This window comes from Acomys minous (assembly GCF_964271855.1).
Source record: "Acomys minous genome assembly, chromosome: 11".
Taxonomy (NCBI): domain Eukaryota; kingdom Metazoa; phylum Chordata; class Mammalia; order Rodentia; family Muridae; genus Acomys; species Acomys minous.
In genome coordinates this window covers 1,834,970-1,849,702 of record NC_140492.1, presented here as the reverse complement: position 1 = coordinate 1,849,702, position 14,733 = coordinate 1,834,970, and the positions used below count along the sequence as shown (strand labels likewise).

Below are 14,733 nucleotides of genomic sequence, written 5' to 3'. Positions count from 1 at the left end.
CACATCCAGACACTCACACACTCTCTCTAAAACACACACAGTAATAATAAAATAAAATTTATGATATGCCACATGCATGAAGTAAAAAAGCACCCAGGCATGTCAAAATGAAATTTTATTCTAACAATGCACGCTTGTGTTGGCTCGGGAGATTACTCAGCTGGAAAATTGCTCGCAATAAACTATATTGCAATAAACTATAAGGTAAACATCCTTCTCTCCAGAATGAAGCAGAAGTTTCTCAACACAAATAGACCCAAAGACAAGGCCTGAACTACTGTGACTTCTCCTGGGAGGCGTGGAGAACAAAGGAGCTGATGGCTAGATGAGGGGGTGCTATTCCGAGACCCACAATCAAGGTTAATTATAGGCTTGATGCTCTGTGGGCTCAGAGAGGAAGCCTTAGCCTCTTGGACAGTGGGTGATTTTACCCTGCGTCGTCTTCTGTCACTGGGGAACTCAGAGTTGGTTGCTATGGTGGATAAGGTGCACCTGACTCTGCCTTGACAACAGCCATGGCAGGAGGTTGCCAAGGGAGAGCAGAGCTGGTGAGGTCAGGTGATGAATGAACTGATCTCGAGGAAGTAACGGGTCTGAGGAACGGCTTCGTGCTTTCTAGACCCTGTAGGGATCCCTGCGCTGGTGGCTTTCTGGTTTGGGTTGGATCACTTGTCTATTGTTTGTTCTTAGACAGGGTCGGGCTCTGTAGCCCTGGTTTCCCAAGTGTTGATGTTGTGAGTATGACCCACCATGTCCAGCTCTGGTGGGCTATTCTAACGGTGACCTGGAAACCCACACTACCCTTCATACTCCCCAAGCCTAATGGGTATCTTCAATTGGTCAGCACTCTGCCACGTGGCCCACTCACTCTCACTGGTCCCGTGTCCCAGACTCAAGCTTAGATGGATCTCTGGACCCAGAGTCAGTCAGAGACAATGTTAATCCAGAAAATTTCCAGTTTGATGTTTTCTTTCAGGTTCTGTGGCTGTTACCCTAGCTCAAGCCTCAGTCAAGCCTCAGACAGCATGCCTGGGCTGGGCTGTGTCTTTCCTGGCTCGGATTCCTGACTCGCCATCTTCATCTTCCTCACCTCTCACTGCAAGGCGCAGTGGTCCACCCACCAGGACTCAATGCCCACAGCCTGTAACTACGGATACCCCTTTTCATCCTGCTGGACCCCCGTCCAAGTGACCGACTTCCTGTCCCTCTACCCAGCCACAAGCCTCACCCTGGGAAACTCCCAGCATTTTTCTCTCTGCTCCACTAAGCACATTGCAGTCTTGAAGAGAATTCTCCCTGTCCAGGCCTTGTGGGAAATGTCTCTATTTCTGGAGTCTCGCTGCCACAGGTCAGCTGGCGGCCAGCTCATACCCTATCTCTCGCCTCACCTTCCTGTGATGATCTGCCTTCTCTGGGGTCCTGGGCAGTTAATGAACACATCACAGTTAATGAACACACAGACCCACCTGTGCTCTTCTGGCACTCGTTTTTCTTTTAATTATTCATTTTGGAATGCAAACCTCACAGGAAGTTGCAAAGCTGCTGTGGTGTCCTGCATGCGCTTTACCCAGCTCTCCTCATATTGTGATTTTTCTGAAGTTGCAACATAATATTGAATAGCATTAGAGAACTACCTTTCCAGACTCCCCCCCCCCCCGCATTCACTGTGTATGTGCGTGTGCGTGCGTGTGCGTGCATGTGTGTGTGCGTGCATGTGTGTGCACATGTACATATGCATAGTGTATGTGTTTATATATGTGTCTGCACATGTGTGTATGATGTGTTTGAGCACTTGTGTGTACATGTGTATCTGCATGTGTGTGTGTGCATATAAAATTCTATCAAACTTCATCACACTACAGTCAAGGTACACAGATGCTCCATTGTCACTGAGCTCCCTGGGATGAACATCAGCCCCATTTCCACCTTGTTCCTGCCCTCTAGGACTACTGGAATATTTTAGAAGTACAACCCCTTTAAGTTGATCCTTTAAAATATATATATATATATATATATATATATATATATATATATATATATATATGTATATATATATATATATACATACATACATACACATACATACATATGTGTGTTCATTTATTTTATGTGTATGGGTGTTTTGCCCGTGTGTATGTCTGTGCATCACATGCATGCCTGTTGCCCGCAGAAGCCAGAAGGTGGCACTGGATTCCCTGGAACTGGAGTTACAGATGGTTATGAGCTGATATGTGGGTGCTGGGAACTGAACCTGGGTCCTTTGGGAGACTGGCCAGTGTTATTAACCACTGACACATCTCTCTAGTCCCAAGGCTGACTTTTTAAAAAGTAGCGCAAGGGTCTAAAACCCATTTGGGTTACTTTCCCAACAATATATTCTTTTTTTTTCCCTTACTTAGCAGCAGGAGTTGATTATATTAAGAGTTGAGGTTTTTGTTTTGTTTTGTTTTTAGACTTATCACTTGCTAAGAACATTGAGATTTTTGAAAGTATGGGCTCTTGTGGGTAAATGTGCTACGAACATTCCTATATAGGGATATTTTTGAGGACACAAGTTTTCTGATCTCTGGGATAAATGCCCAAGAGTTTAACCGCTATGTTACACTACACAGACATCTCGTTTTATAGGGAACTGTCTGGTGGTTTCCAGAGAGGCTGGGCCACTCGACACTGCTACTAGCAGTATTTGAGACCCATTCACAGTCTCCACATCTTTGCCAAATTGTGACACTAGAGTTATTTTCTATCTTTACTATTTTTATAAGTCTATGGCGAAATACTTAATTTTTATTGTGTACCCTGTATATTCATAAACTAATGTGTAAGTCATAATCCTCTTTGTGTGTGTGTGCATGCATGCCTGTGTGTGTGCACATGCGTGCGTGTGCATGCGTGTGCGTGTGTGATGTGTGTTGATCTCTTTCTCTTTTGTGGGAGACAAAAATTCTATAAAATCATTTGCAAAGGAGAAAGAAGATTCAAGGCAGAGAACGAGCCATCAGTCCACCATACACGGGACCGGCTGTGCAGGGTGGCTTCCTGTAACTAGGCCAAGGCAACATGGAAACAGACAAAACTGTGATCTTGTGCTTGAGCAGAGCATAGGAGTTAGTGGCAGCCGACCAGGACGCTGGGCCTGAGTCAGACGCCCTGTTTTCCATGTACAATAATCGGAGCTTGCAGGGTACACGCGTGTGAGTCTGCAGCTTTCAGCAGGCTTTTGTCCTTTGTGTTTGGTAACTCATGTTATTTCATCTTTGCTGATGGGATTATCTAAGCCTTGTGCCCTGTTTATCTTTCTGTTGGCTAATATGCCAAGAGTTGAGATAAATCCTCCCAACATCCTGCATTTAAGCAGATATTCTTTTCGCTTTTTGTTTAAACTTTAATACATACAATTTTTTTTTAATGCGGTGATATTTCACACAGGTCAAAATAAGCAGGAATATTTTATTCTTACCCTGTTTTCCCCTCATTCTACTGGAGTGTGTGGTTCACAGAGGTGCCCACTGAGACACTTCCTTGTGTATTTTTCTAGGGCATCTTTACATAGATATGAGTAAGGACACACAGATAACACTTATGTTTGGTGTTATAATTGGCTTTCAGGGCCTCTTACTGTGGATTAACGTCTGCCTATTTGGCTAAAGTGAAAGCACTGTCTTGGATACAAATGCTTTCTCCCCAAACCCTGCTGGAGTCACAGTAAAGAGTCCTGCCTACCTTTGCGCTTGTACACTTCACATGCACTTTCCCCTAACAGCCCAGAGAAGGAGGCTTTCTTCTCCAAGGCAGGATGCGGCAGATGTGGCAGGTGCTCTGAACTCAAAGGGGAGACCCTGTTCTTTGAAGTCTTCAAGCTCTGGCGTCTCTTAAGTTCTGTGCCAAAGGCGGGGGACTGGAGGGGATGGGGAATGGAGGGAGCAGGGGTAGAGAGGGCAGGGTATTAAGAGGGAGGGCAACATCACCCTCTCTCCCTGATAGGCATGGAGCAGTGGACATCTTACTAAGACTTAATTGCATAGTGCTCTCCCTGTTCCCTCCCTCCTTCCCTCCCTCCCTCCCTCCCTCCCTCCCTCCCTCCCTCTACCCACTTTCCCCTTACACAGCAATACCAGCACCACTTGGTTTGGATAGAGCCACAGAGCTCGGGGTGTGAGAGACTGAGCTGAATCTCCTCAGAAGACAGCTCTTCAGTCCTCTCAGGTCAATATGCTGCTGCCTTCCCCGTCTATGAAGCTTCCGCTCAGCCCGGGGTCCTTGAAACTCCCAGGGCAAGGCCCTCATTAGCTCTCAGAGCGTTTGGACCCTGAGTTGATGCCCTGGGTCACTGTTGTGTCTTCTGCAGAGTGATGACGTCTGCAGAATTCAGAGACCCCAGGAGCCCACAAGCCAGTCAGCAGCTTTATGGCTGCGGAACGAATACATAGCCCCATTTTCCTGTGTTTTTATAGTGACTACTGTTTATTTACTCATAATTAAGAACTCCTCCATGCATACAAGAGAACAATGAAACAGTGATCCTTACATCCCTGATAACCATATCTAGCATCATATGACCCCAGGCGTTACTCACCCCTGACAGCCTAACCCTGCCTAATACTATGTTGTACGATCAGGGCCACGTGGTCTGGGCAATGCAGCGAGAAGCCCCACACAACAACAAAGGTCACTCACTCTATCCAGGTCATGATGTGGGCTCACGGCAGACTGGCTGCAGCTGGGCACGGGACAACCCACATTCCCTGATGACAGGGCACAGTGATGCCGAGTCCAGACACTCTTCTTTCTGAACACTCTTTGACATCTCTGTGTGTGGTGTGTGGTATGTGTGTGTGTGTGTGTTTGTGTGTGTGTGTGTCTGTCCATGTATCTGATCACACGTGTGCTCATGTCACAGCACACATGTGCAGGTGTCAGTCTTTGTCCTCCATCTTGCTTAATACAGAGTCTCATTCTAACCCTGTAAGTGTGCTGAAATGTGGGTTTCACAAATATACCTCCATTTTCACTCCCAGAACTCCTGAGTTGAAATTCTGAGATGAAAGAGCAATTTCCATGTCAAAGGTTCAGTGGGGTGACAGCCTGAGCAGAATATTGTTTGTGGAGAGTTGAACCAACCTGTCATGGAATATCTTTAAGCCCTTTATAGCAACTCACTGCCCTTCTCTGAGTCTGACCTAGTGTCCCCTGACAATCGGGGGGGGGTACCTTTCGAGATGCATAAATAGGGCCACTACCACCCTCCAAAGAGCCTGAGTTGAGTCACCACATGGCACCTAGCGCCTGCAGCAGAGATATGTCTGCCTCCCTGTAACCCCCACCCACCTTATATTTTTACCAACATATTTTAAAAAGTGTTTTGAAGACCTGAAGAAATGGCTCAGCAATTAAAAGCCTGTACTGCTCTTGCAGAAGATCCCAGTCTGGTCCCCAGCACCCACATGGGGTGTCTCCTACTGTAATTTGATTTTCAGTGGCTCCAACACCCTCTTCTGGTCTTTGAGGTACCTGCATTCACACACAGGCAACGGCTTGCCTGCCACGCACACATACACGGAGTATGGTATCTGTAGCAGCTTGACTCTGTGTTCACCATGGCCACTGACATCTGACCCTAGATTAAACCTCCACTTATTCTCTTTGTGGTGAAACTGCATTTTGCAACAAACCCTGTGGAACTAGAGAGATGGCGGAGAGGTTAAGAGCGGTGGCTGCTCTTAAAAAAAACCAGGGTTCCACTCCCAACCCGCATGGCGGTTCACACTGTCTGGAACTCTAGTTCCAGAGGATCCGACACCTTCTTCTGGCCTCTGTGGGCACCAGGCACACATTTGTTATATAGACATGCATGCACACAAAACATTCACACACGGAAAATATATACATCTTTAAATTTGATGAGCAATTAAGGTAAGGATAACTCATCCTGACTTTGAGTGAGTCCCAAACCTAACAAGAAAGCATGCTGCACATTTTACTCCAGTTTGTGTCCCATAAAATCCAGGGAACATTTTTTTTTCACCTTAGGGGATGAGCATAAGACATGTGACAGATGAGCATACTGTCAGTAAGGGGAAGGGGCCTGTTTTTTGGGGGGACATCCCTGCTTCCTGTGTGTTCCCAGGGCTGGCATCAAGCATGAGGCTTAGTACTGAAGAGAAATGGCTCTGGCAGTGGCTTTTAGGTTCCCAAGGTGCATGCGAGGTCATTTCCTGTGAGGTCATTTCCTATGAGGTCATTTCCTGTGAGGTCATTTCCACTACAAATTGTGGCTCCTTCCCATTTGCATACATGTGAGGAATCTGTAGGAAGGGCACTGGTGGTCAGGAAATCTGCATTGCACCTGCTGGAGTTTCAGCAGGATTCTATGCAGACAGAAGGAAACTCAGGGAGCCACAGTTGGTTATTCTAGAAGCTAGGAAATACAACCCAGATGCTGCTCAGAGATAGGAAAGGAGAAGTCAGGGCCCAGGCTGACTAAGGCTCTTTTCCTTTGAAGTTAACCTGAGTCTAGGCCAGCACCACAGACTTCCCCTCATAGCCCACCCCCCCTTGTCACTGAGGAAAACCCTGTACAAACCCCAGGTTATCTTTCTCCGTCTGTCTTCACAGTCATTAATTTGGCAGACCACACCAGTGGTCAACGAATGCCAGCGTCCATCTAGCTCTGCCCTGCACATACTCCTCCTTGTGGGTTATAAAGATAACCGTTGCCTAGGTGATGTCCCAGGGCCTCATCTGCTGCTTCTGCTAAGAGCACCACTCTCCCCATGAGCTTGCAGATATGCAGTAGGCTGATTGGTATAAGATAAAAAGGGGTTCAGTCTTCATGTTATGTCTCTCTCCTTCACCTTTAAGGGCAGGCTTGTGGTTCCTCAGCACCCTGTAGTGGGGAGGCTAACCAGAGACCATTCTCCCATCTTATGTAACTTGATGTTTAAGATGCTTTATCAAGTCCTTTTCTCAGTTACAGTCCTTGCTATGGCTTCCACCTTTGCGTTCTTTCAAACACCCCATTTGGACAAGGGGGTGCAACTTTGAGAAGGATGCCACTAACCCCACTCTTTCAGTATCTTTTAGTAATTTCTGGTATCCCAGGAGCCTTCTCCTGAGTACTGGGGGTCTGCTGTGGTACTGTCAGTCATTGTCTCCATGGACTTTGGTTCCTAGGCAGACAATAACTGGCCAGGCCATAGCAACCAGGAAAAAAGAAAGGCCCCTCTTGTTCTTTCCCTGGGGAGCTCAGGTGGCTTTCACTCAGCCCAAGCTGGATGGAAAATGTTGTCTTCTATCCAGCTTCTCACATGTGCCCAGCATCCTGGCTACCACAGAAAGAGAATATTTAAAGCACACACTGGAGGGGGGCCATTATTCTAAGAGACCAGTGCTCCAAAAGCTCATAGGTAGACCACAGTGTGGTGAAAGCAGATAACACACAACATAAAGAGTTAGCCAGCCATGGGTCTATAAGGAGGATTTTGTGTGGTTAGCATTTAAATCAGGAAGCCTGTGCTTGGCTGAACAAGTAGGCCCAATGCATAACGAACAAATGACATTCATCTAAATGGTTTACAGAAAGGGAAAAATAGTCCCTTCCTCCCTTGTGTAAAACCATGATGTTTGAACCCAAGACTGTCAAAACAGGTCCAGTCACAAAAGTGCATTCATGCTAATATTGCTGCTGTAGAATATTTAACAAGCAACTCAACACACATAATCATTTCTCTTAGCCTCTGACCCAAAACATCATCATTTTTTTTGTTGAAATTTATATGAAACCAGTTGCATCTACAAAGAATTAAAATGCCTACAAGAAAGGCATGCCTATTTCAGGGTCCCACTGAGATTTAGCTGATGTCCTTATGTCTGCCATGCATTCCCAATCCGTGGCACAGCCAGTGAGAGTCTGAGTATGGAAAATTGTTGACATGCTGTTAGGGATTCGCCCACCACTTGACTAGTTAATTCACTGGAAAATGGTTTTTGCTCCTGGAAGGCAAGGCGGTGGTCTGGACAGCAGCACAGGTGACCACAGTGTCCTTGGCTGGGAATTTTGAATGGCCACTTGATCCCACACCTGAACTGTCATTCCCTGAGCATGTGATGGCACAGAAGAGACACTGTGCAGGAGTAAATGCTGAGTGTCATTTTGAGGCTGACAATTCTATGTTTCTCACCTTATTTTTCAAGTTCAATTTCCATAGTGTTAAATGATGTTTGGGTGTGAATAGTCAAAAAGAAAAAAAAATTATCTCACTCCCAAGCTGAACTCAGTAGATCGATTGCTCATGTCTGACTCTGAAACACTGCAGGTCTTCTTTCCTAAAGAGAATCTAACCTGCCTCTCAGATGTCACAGGGCAGAGAACTGTATTTCAAGATTGTTTTGTATTCAACCTCTCAGAAGACATTTATTTCTAAACATTTTTGTTACACTACTTGGGGCTGTTTTTGCTGATTATGAATAAAGTGAGGCTTGATTTAAAAATTTTAGAAAGTATAGTTGGTGATGCAGCTTATGGATAGAGGGGTCAGTCAGTACTTATGAGGCTCCATTGCATAGTAGCAAAATGGGTGGATGGGTGGATGGGTGGGTGGATGGGTAGATGGATGGATGGGTGGATGGATGGATGAGTGGGTGGATGGATGGATGGGTGGATGGATGGATGGGTGGATGGGTGGATGGGTGGATGGATGGGTGGGTGGGTGGGTGGATGGGCAGATGGATGGGTGGGTGGATGGATGGATGGGTGGGTGGATGGATGGGTGGATGGATGGATGGATGGATGGATGGGTGGATGGGTGGGTGGATGGATGGATGGGTGGGTGGATGGATGGATGGATGGATGGGTAGATGGATGGGTGGATGGATGGATGGATGGATGGATGGATGGGTGGATGGATGGGTGGATGGATGGGTGGGTGGATGGATGGATGGGTGGGTGGATGGATGGGTGGATGGGTGGATGGATGGATAGATGGATGGATGGGTAGATGGATGGATGGGTGGGTGGATGGATGGGTAGATGGATGGATGGGTGGGTGGATGGATGGATGGGTGGGTGGATGGATGGATGGGTGGGTGGATGGATGGGCAGATGGATGGGTGGGTAGATGGATGGATGGGTGGATGGATGGATGGATGGGTGGATGGATGGATGGGTGGATGGGTAGATGGATGGGTGGGTGGATGGGTAGATGGATGGGTGGATGGTGGATGGATGGGTGGGTGGATGGGTGGATGGATGGGTGGATGGATGGATGGGTGGATGGGTGGATGGATGGATGGGTGGGTGGATAAATGGATGGGTGGATGGATGGATGGGTGGATGGGTGGATGGTGGATGGATGGGTGGGTGGATGGGTGGATGGATGGGTGGATGGATGGATGGGTGGATGGATGGATGGATGGGTAGATGGATGGGTGGGTGGATGGATGGATGGATGGATGGATGGATGGGTAGATGGATGGATGGGTGGATGGATGGATGGGTGGGTGGATAAATGGATGGGTGGATGGATGGATGGGTGGATGGGTGGATGGTGGATGGATGGGTGGGTGGATGGGTGGATGGATGGGTGGATGGATGGATGGGTGGATGGGTGGATGGGTGGATGGGTGGGTGGGTGGATGGGTGGATGGATGGGTGGATGGGTGGGTAGATGGATGGATGGATGGGTGGATGGGTGGATGGATGGATGGGTGGGTGGATGGGTGGATGGATGGATGGGTGGGTGGATGGGTGGGTGGATGGATGGTTGGGTGGATGGGTGGGTGGATGGATGGATGAGTGGATGAGTGGATGGGTGGATGGGTGGATGGGTGGGTGGATGGGTGGATGGGTAGATGGGTGGATGGATGGATGAATGGGTAAAGAACTAGTGCACAAATGACTTGTCCTTATATCCATATGCCTCTCACCCCTCATCCAAGAAGAGTCTATTTCCTGTAAATGGTGGCTAACATGTGACCCAAACTGGCCAACATGCAGAGAATAAGAGACTGAAGAATGCTGATCCCTAAAGGAAGTGTGCACACTGAAACCCCCTGCAAGGCCCCGGGTCACTGTGAAAGATGTGGGAGACCGAGTGTAAGGCTGAGGCTGTGGGTGACCACAAGGAAACACTTCCTTCTGGACAGAGCAGGGAAAATGCACATATGAATCACAGAGTTAGACACAGCATACACAAGGCCTGTAAAAGCCAAACTAGACCAAAGGTAAGCATGGGAGACACCCCCACCCCCCACCCCAACAGTGAGCTCTCAGTGGCTGAGAGGTGTTGAGAGGGGGGAAGACAGTTTTCTCTGAGAGGGAGGCCCCTGGTTAGTCGCTAACACTGTAAGGGAAGATGACACATCCCAGAATATTTGGGTAGCACAAATAGGTCTTGAAGGATAAAAAAAAAGAGACACAAAATTGGGTGAGTAGAGAAGAGAGAGCAGGGAAGGGCTGGGATTGGATATGATATAAAATACATAAAACTCTCAGGTGATATGAGTAAATAATTAAAAATGGAGTTTTAAAAAGTACTTATGCATCTTCTATGTGCATTAAGGTATACCTGAGCTGAATCAGCACAGTAAGTGCCCAGTCATGCGAGTGCCCCCTCAGTGGCCTAAGCACCACCAGGAAGTGGTGTGAGGACACTAGTTACACAAATCTACACACAAGTCTCGTCTTTGCCATGGATGATCAGGATGAACATGTTGGCTCAACAGTGGTGGCATTTTATGACTATGTTACATCTTGTCAAGTCACCTTAGAGAAAACTTCCCACCAAATACCACATCAGGATGAAAGTATTTGTGCCTGACCGTCAACATTCATCGTTGTCCACGGAGGGGGGTTGCCTCATGTGCACACTCATTAGTAATATCTGTACTGTATAAAATGTGGCATTCCTCTCGTCCAGCATAGTTCACCATGCACCACTCTACAATTAATACTACCAAGGGTCGCATTCTACCATATGTCCAATTTTGTCATACATTCTAAATACTACTTATTGAATATGTTCAATATTGTTCACATGTAACTATTCTTTACTTTCATAAAAGACACCAAATAGTGGTAGGCAAATTGAGCTTAAGAATTTATGGGGGAGGAAAAAACTCTTAGAAAAGCTCAAATAAGATTTAAAAAATTAGAATCTAGAACTCCCAGGAGCTGACGGTAAGCTTTCTCCAACAGCTATAAGTGGCTTACAGAAAAACCGTTTGCTGACTTAGATTCTCCCCCCTCTCTCCTCCGTCTTCTCTGTGTCTCTGTCTCTGCTATGTCATTAGCTATTACACGTCACCCTCCTGCTGTTTCTATAGTGTGGGCGCCAGCGAGGATGAGGGTGGACAACACACAGGCACACCGGGGCACGGGTGAGGTCTGCATGTGACCGGCTGCCACTGTCTCCTCAAACCAACCTCATATAACTATTCCCAAACAGCCGAGTGAGGAAACGCAAGGCTCATGAAAGCAAATAGACAAGTTGGAGTCAATAAGCACAGAGTGAAAGAAAGATGCTGAACTGAGTGCTGACGTGCTACCTGCAGGCTCGGGTGCCTGACCACTGGGTCCCCAGCTGGTAACCCCACCTAGAGTGTCTGTACAGCCTCCCGGGTTGTGGTTACATCCAGGAGTCGGCCACTTGTGAGGGACCTTCACGGATACGCTTGCCTCTGGGTGTGATCGTTTGTGGTCCCGTGAGGAGCTAGACCCAGGACGCTGGCTGCCACGCCTTCCCCTCTATGAGGACAAACATTTCTGAAGCCACGAGGCAAATAAACCCTCTTGAGTTCTTCCATCAGGAAAATCTAACTGATACAGAAACTTGGCCCTGAGAAGTGGGGGCACTGCTGAGACAATATCAGGCCAGGCGGCTCCGGGACCTTTGGATTTTGAGGAAGGAATTTGGAAAAGTTTACTGATGTGGATGAGAAAAGCCTTCACGTGCTGTCAGTTGCTCCCACTGGCACACGCTGTTGGAACACTGGGACCCCAGATTTGCGATGAGGACGAGGTTTCAGAAGGGAGCAAATACGCTGTTGGACTAAAAACCGTTCCAATGATATCCCAGAAAAGAATCTGGGTGTTTGGCCGTGTCCTGAAAACCTGAGTGAGCCCAAATTGAAAAGTATTATACACACTTCAGGTTACAGTATGGTTGTTGCTGGTTTCTTCATGTCAGGGAGAATTTTGGGGGAGAACTCGGAGCAGAGAGATGTGAAAGAGGCTGAGTGGACACGGGCAGGATGGGGAGTGTAAGGGGCAATTGGAGACAAAGCAGATGCCATGTGTGTGTGTGTGTGGGAGGGTGGAGTGGCAGCAGCTGCTACAGGGAAGCTTTGCACTGAGACACCAGGGAGCGGTTTCCATGGCTGGACTCTGCCCCCCTGGAGCTCCAAAGCAGGGCTGTTGAGCTGGCTTAGTGTGTGAAGGTGCTTCCCACCACCTCTGACAACCCACAGGGAGGAAAGAGGGACCCCGGCTCCCACAAGCTGTCCTTTCACGTTCACGCACGCACTGTAGCGTGTACGTGAGCATGCGTATACACACAGAAACAAACTTTTAAAAAATGTTAATAAAAGAAAAACACTTAAAAAAAAAAAGACCCAAACTGCAAACTCACTTAGACACTCATTTCAAAAGGAAGTTCTGCAGCCCTGTGCGCAAACATGGCCTCCCAGGGGAGTTCCTTCTCCAGTTCCGCGATGGAGGGGCTTGGAGGTCACTGCAGCTCTGTTCCAAGCAGCAGAGCTCGGAATTCTCTAGATGACAACAGTTGTGGGGTCATAGAGCCTGCACCAGGGGTCCAGAGAAAAGCCTGTGAGGCCACAAAGCCCCTGTACTCGGTGCCTAGCTACCCCCCCCCAAGACATCACGCCAAAAGGCCAAAAGGCAACTTATAAAAGACTTCGTTTTTGCTTATGGGTCTAGAGGTTATGATAAGAGTCTATCATGCCTTGGAGGCCTGGGAGGAGGAGCAGGGAGCTAGGAGCTCACCTCTTCAAACACTAGCACAAAGCAGAAAGTAAACGACACAGGTGACACTTTGTAATCTCCGAGACCCACTTCCTCCACCGCGGTTACACCAGCTAACCCTTCACCCCAAACAGGCACCATCACCTGGTAACCGGACGTTCAAGTGTCTGTGACTCTCATTCAGATTAACACACACACATGCAAAATAATTGCAATTATTCTCTATCGGCTCACGTCAAGCATGCTCCGTACAGCGTTTTTAAACAGGATCTGTGAGGCTTGAGCTATTTTCAGACCATCACTAAGACAATCTCCTCTCTGTGCTGGCTAGGGGAAAGCAAGCTGTACTGAGCCCTTGCGTGGTCCTCAGGGGCTCCTGCCCCAGCCCTTGCGTGGTCCTCAGGGGCTGCCGAGGTACCAGCTGCCATGCTGTGTTCTTCATGACCAGACTTACATGTAAAACAAGTGATGGGAACGGAGAGATGACTGAGCAAGTAGCGGCATTTGCTGCTCTTGCAGGGGACCCAAGTGTGGTTCCCAGCACCCACGGCAGGCAGCCTGCAGCGGGCTCTAACTCCACCTCCAGGGCTTCCGTGGTGTCTCTGGCCTCAACAGACACCAGTGTATAAACCCAAAAATAAACATACACACATAATTAAAAGCAATAAAAACACATCCTTAAATAAAATAAGCAGAGGAATACGCCAGCTTTGCTGAAGCATGCCCTTGATGAGCTAGTAAAACTCTCTATGGTTTATTCAGCTTTTAACCTTTTCAGCCTCCATAGTGTCAACGTGAGAAAACACAAATCATTCATGTGTTGAATACAAAAGAAAAGTCCCCCTTGGGAGAAAAGATTGGAGCCAGATGCCATGTTTTTCCATGGGACACATTTTTGAATCAAGAAAATGTGACAAACTATATTCGGGGGTGGGGGATCCCCTCAAAATGAAGAAGTTATGTTTTCACTTCAGAGAAAACAACGGATTGTACTCAGTGCCAGTGATAAAATTAAAAATGCAGAGCTACTGTCAGATTTGGGGAAACACACTCCTTCGCCATATGCTTAACCCATCTTCCTGATATTTAAATGCTTCTTCTGGGTGACTTTAATGGCGGTGCCAAAAATGTGACTCAAGAAAATAGTGTATAACGGGATTATGTCACTGTTTAGAACAGTCACATAGCTAAATGGATTACCACTGTTTTCCAAAAGTGAATGAGTGTTTCAGAACCACACATGTGTGAAAAAGTCATTTACAAGAAGGACAAAAATGCATCATTCAATTTTAAATGCAATCAGTATTAAGTTTTAATACAGTCCCGAAAGGGGAGGCTCTGGGTACTGTTTCCATCTCATGCAGCAGCTCATTTTTAAAAACTGTCCCTTGTGAGAGTCAGATCTCACTCTCCACTCACATGAACTCTGGTGCCCCTTTTCTGACCATGTCCCCTGGATGGGGAGGCCTGGTGGCACTCAGAGGAAGGATAGCAAGTTACCAAGAAGAGACTCGATAATCTTAGAGCATATATAGGGGGAGGAGGTCTCCCTCAATCACAGACATAGGGGAGGGGAGAAGGGGGGAAGTGGGAGGGAGGGAAGAATGGGAGGAAACAGGGGAAGGGCTAACAATCAAGATGTAATATGAACAAATTAATTAAAAAATGGTAAAAAAAACTGTCCCTTATCAAACTGGGGTGCAGTTTTAGAGGGGCAAGGCACTGTTTGGGAACGTTAACTATTCTGCCCTTAG

At 47.3% G+C, this 14,733-nt stretch overlaps 1 protein-coding gene and 1 long non-coding RNA gene across 4 annotated transcripts in view; both read right to left on the bottom strand.

Annotated features, from left to right (window-relative positions):
- DSCAM (DS cell adhesion molecule) overlaps positions 1-14,733 on the bottom strand; it is a 580,894-nt gene that overhangs the window by 159,685 nt on the left and 406,476 nt on the right. The window lies entirely within an intron of this gene.
- On the bottom strand, positions 1,426-12,758 carry LOC311608389. The gene is made up of 3 exons (XR_014782948.1): positions 12,627-12,758; positions 3,724-3,898; positions 1,426-1,593 (listed from the first exon to the last, which is right to left on the bottom strand). It is a non-coding gene; the product is annotated as an uncharacterized lncRNA (long non-coding RNA).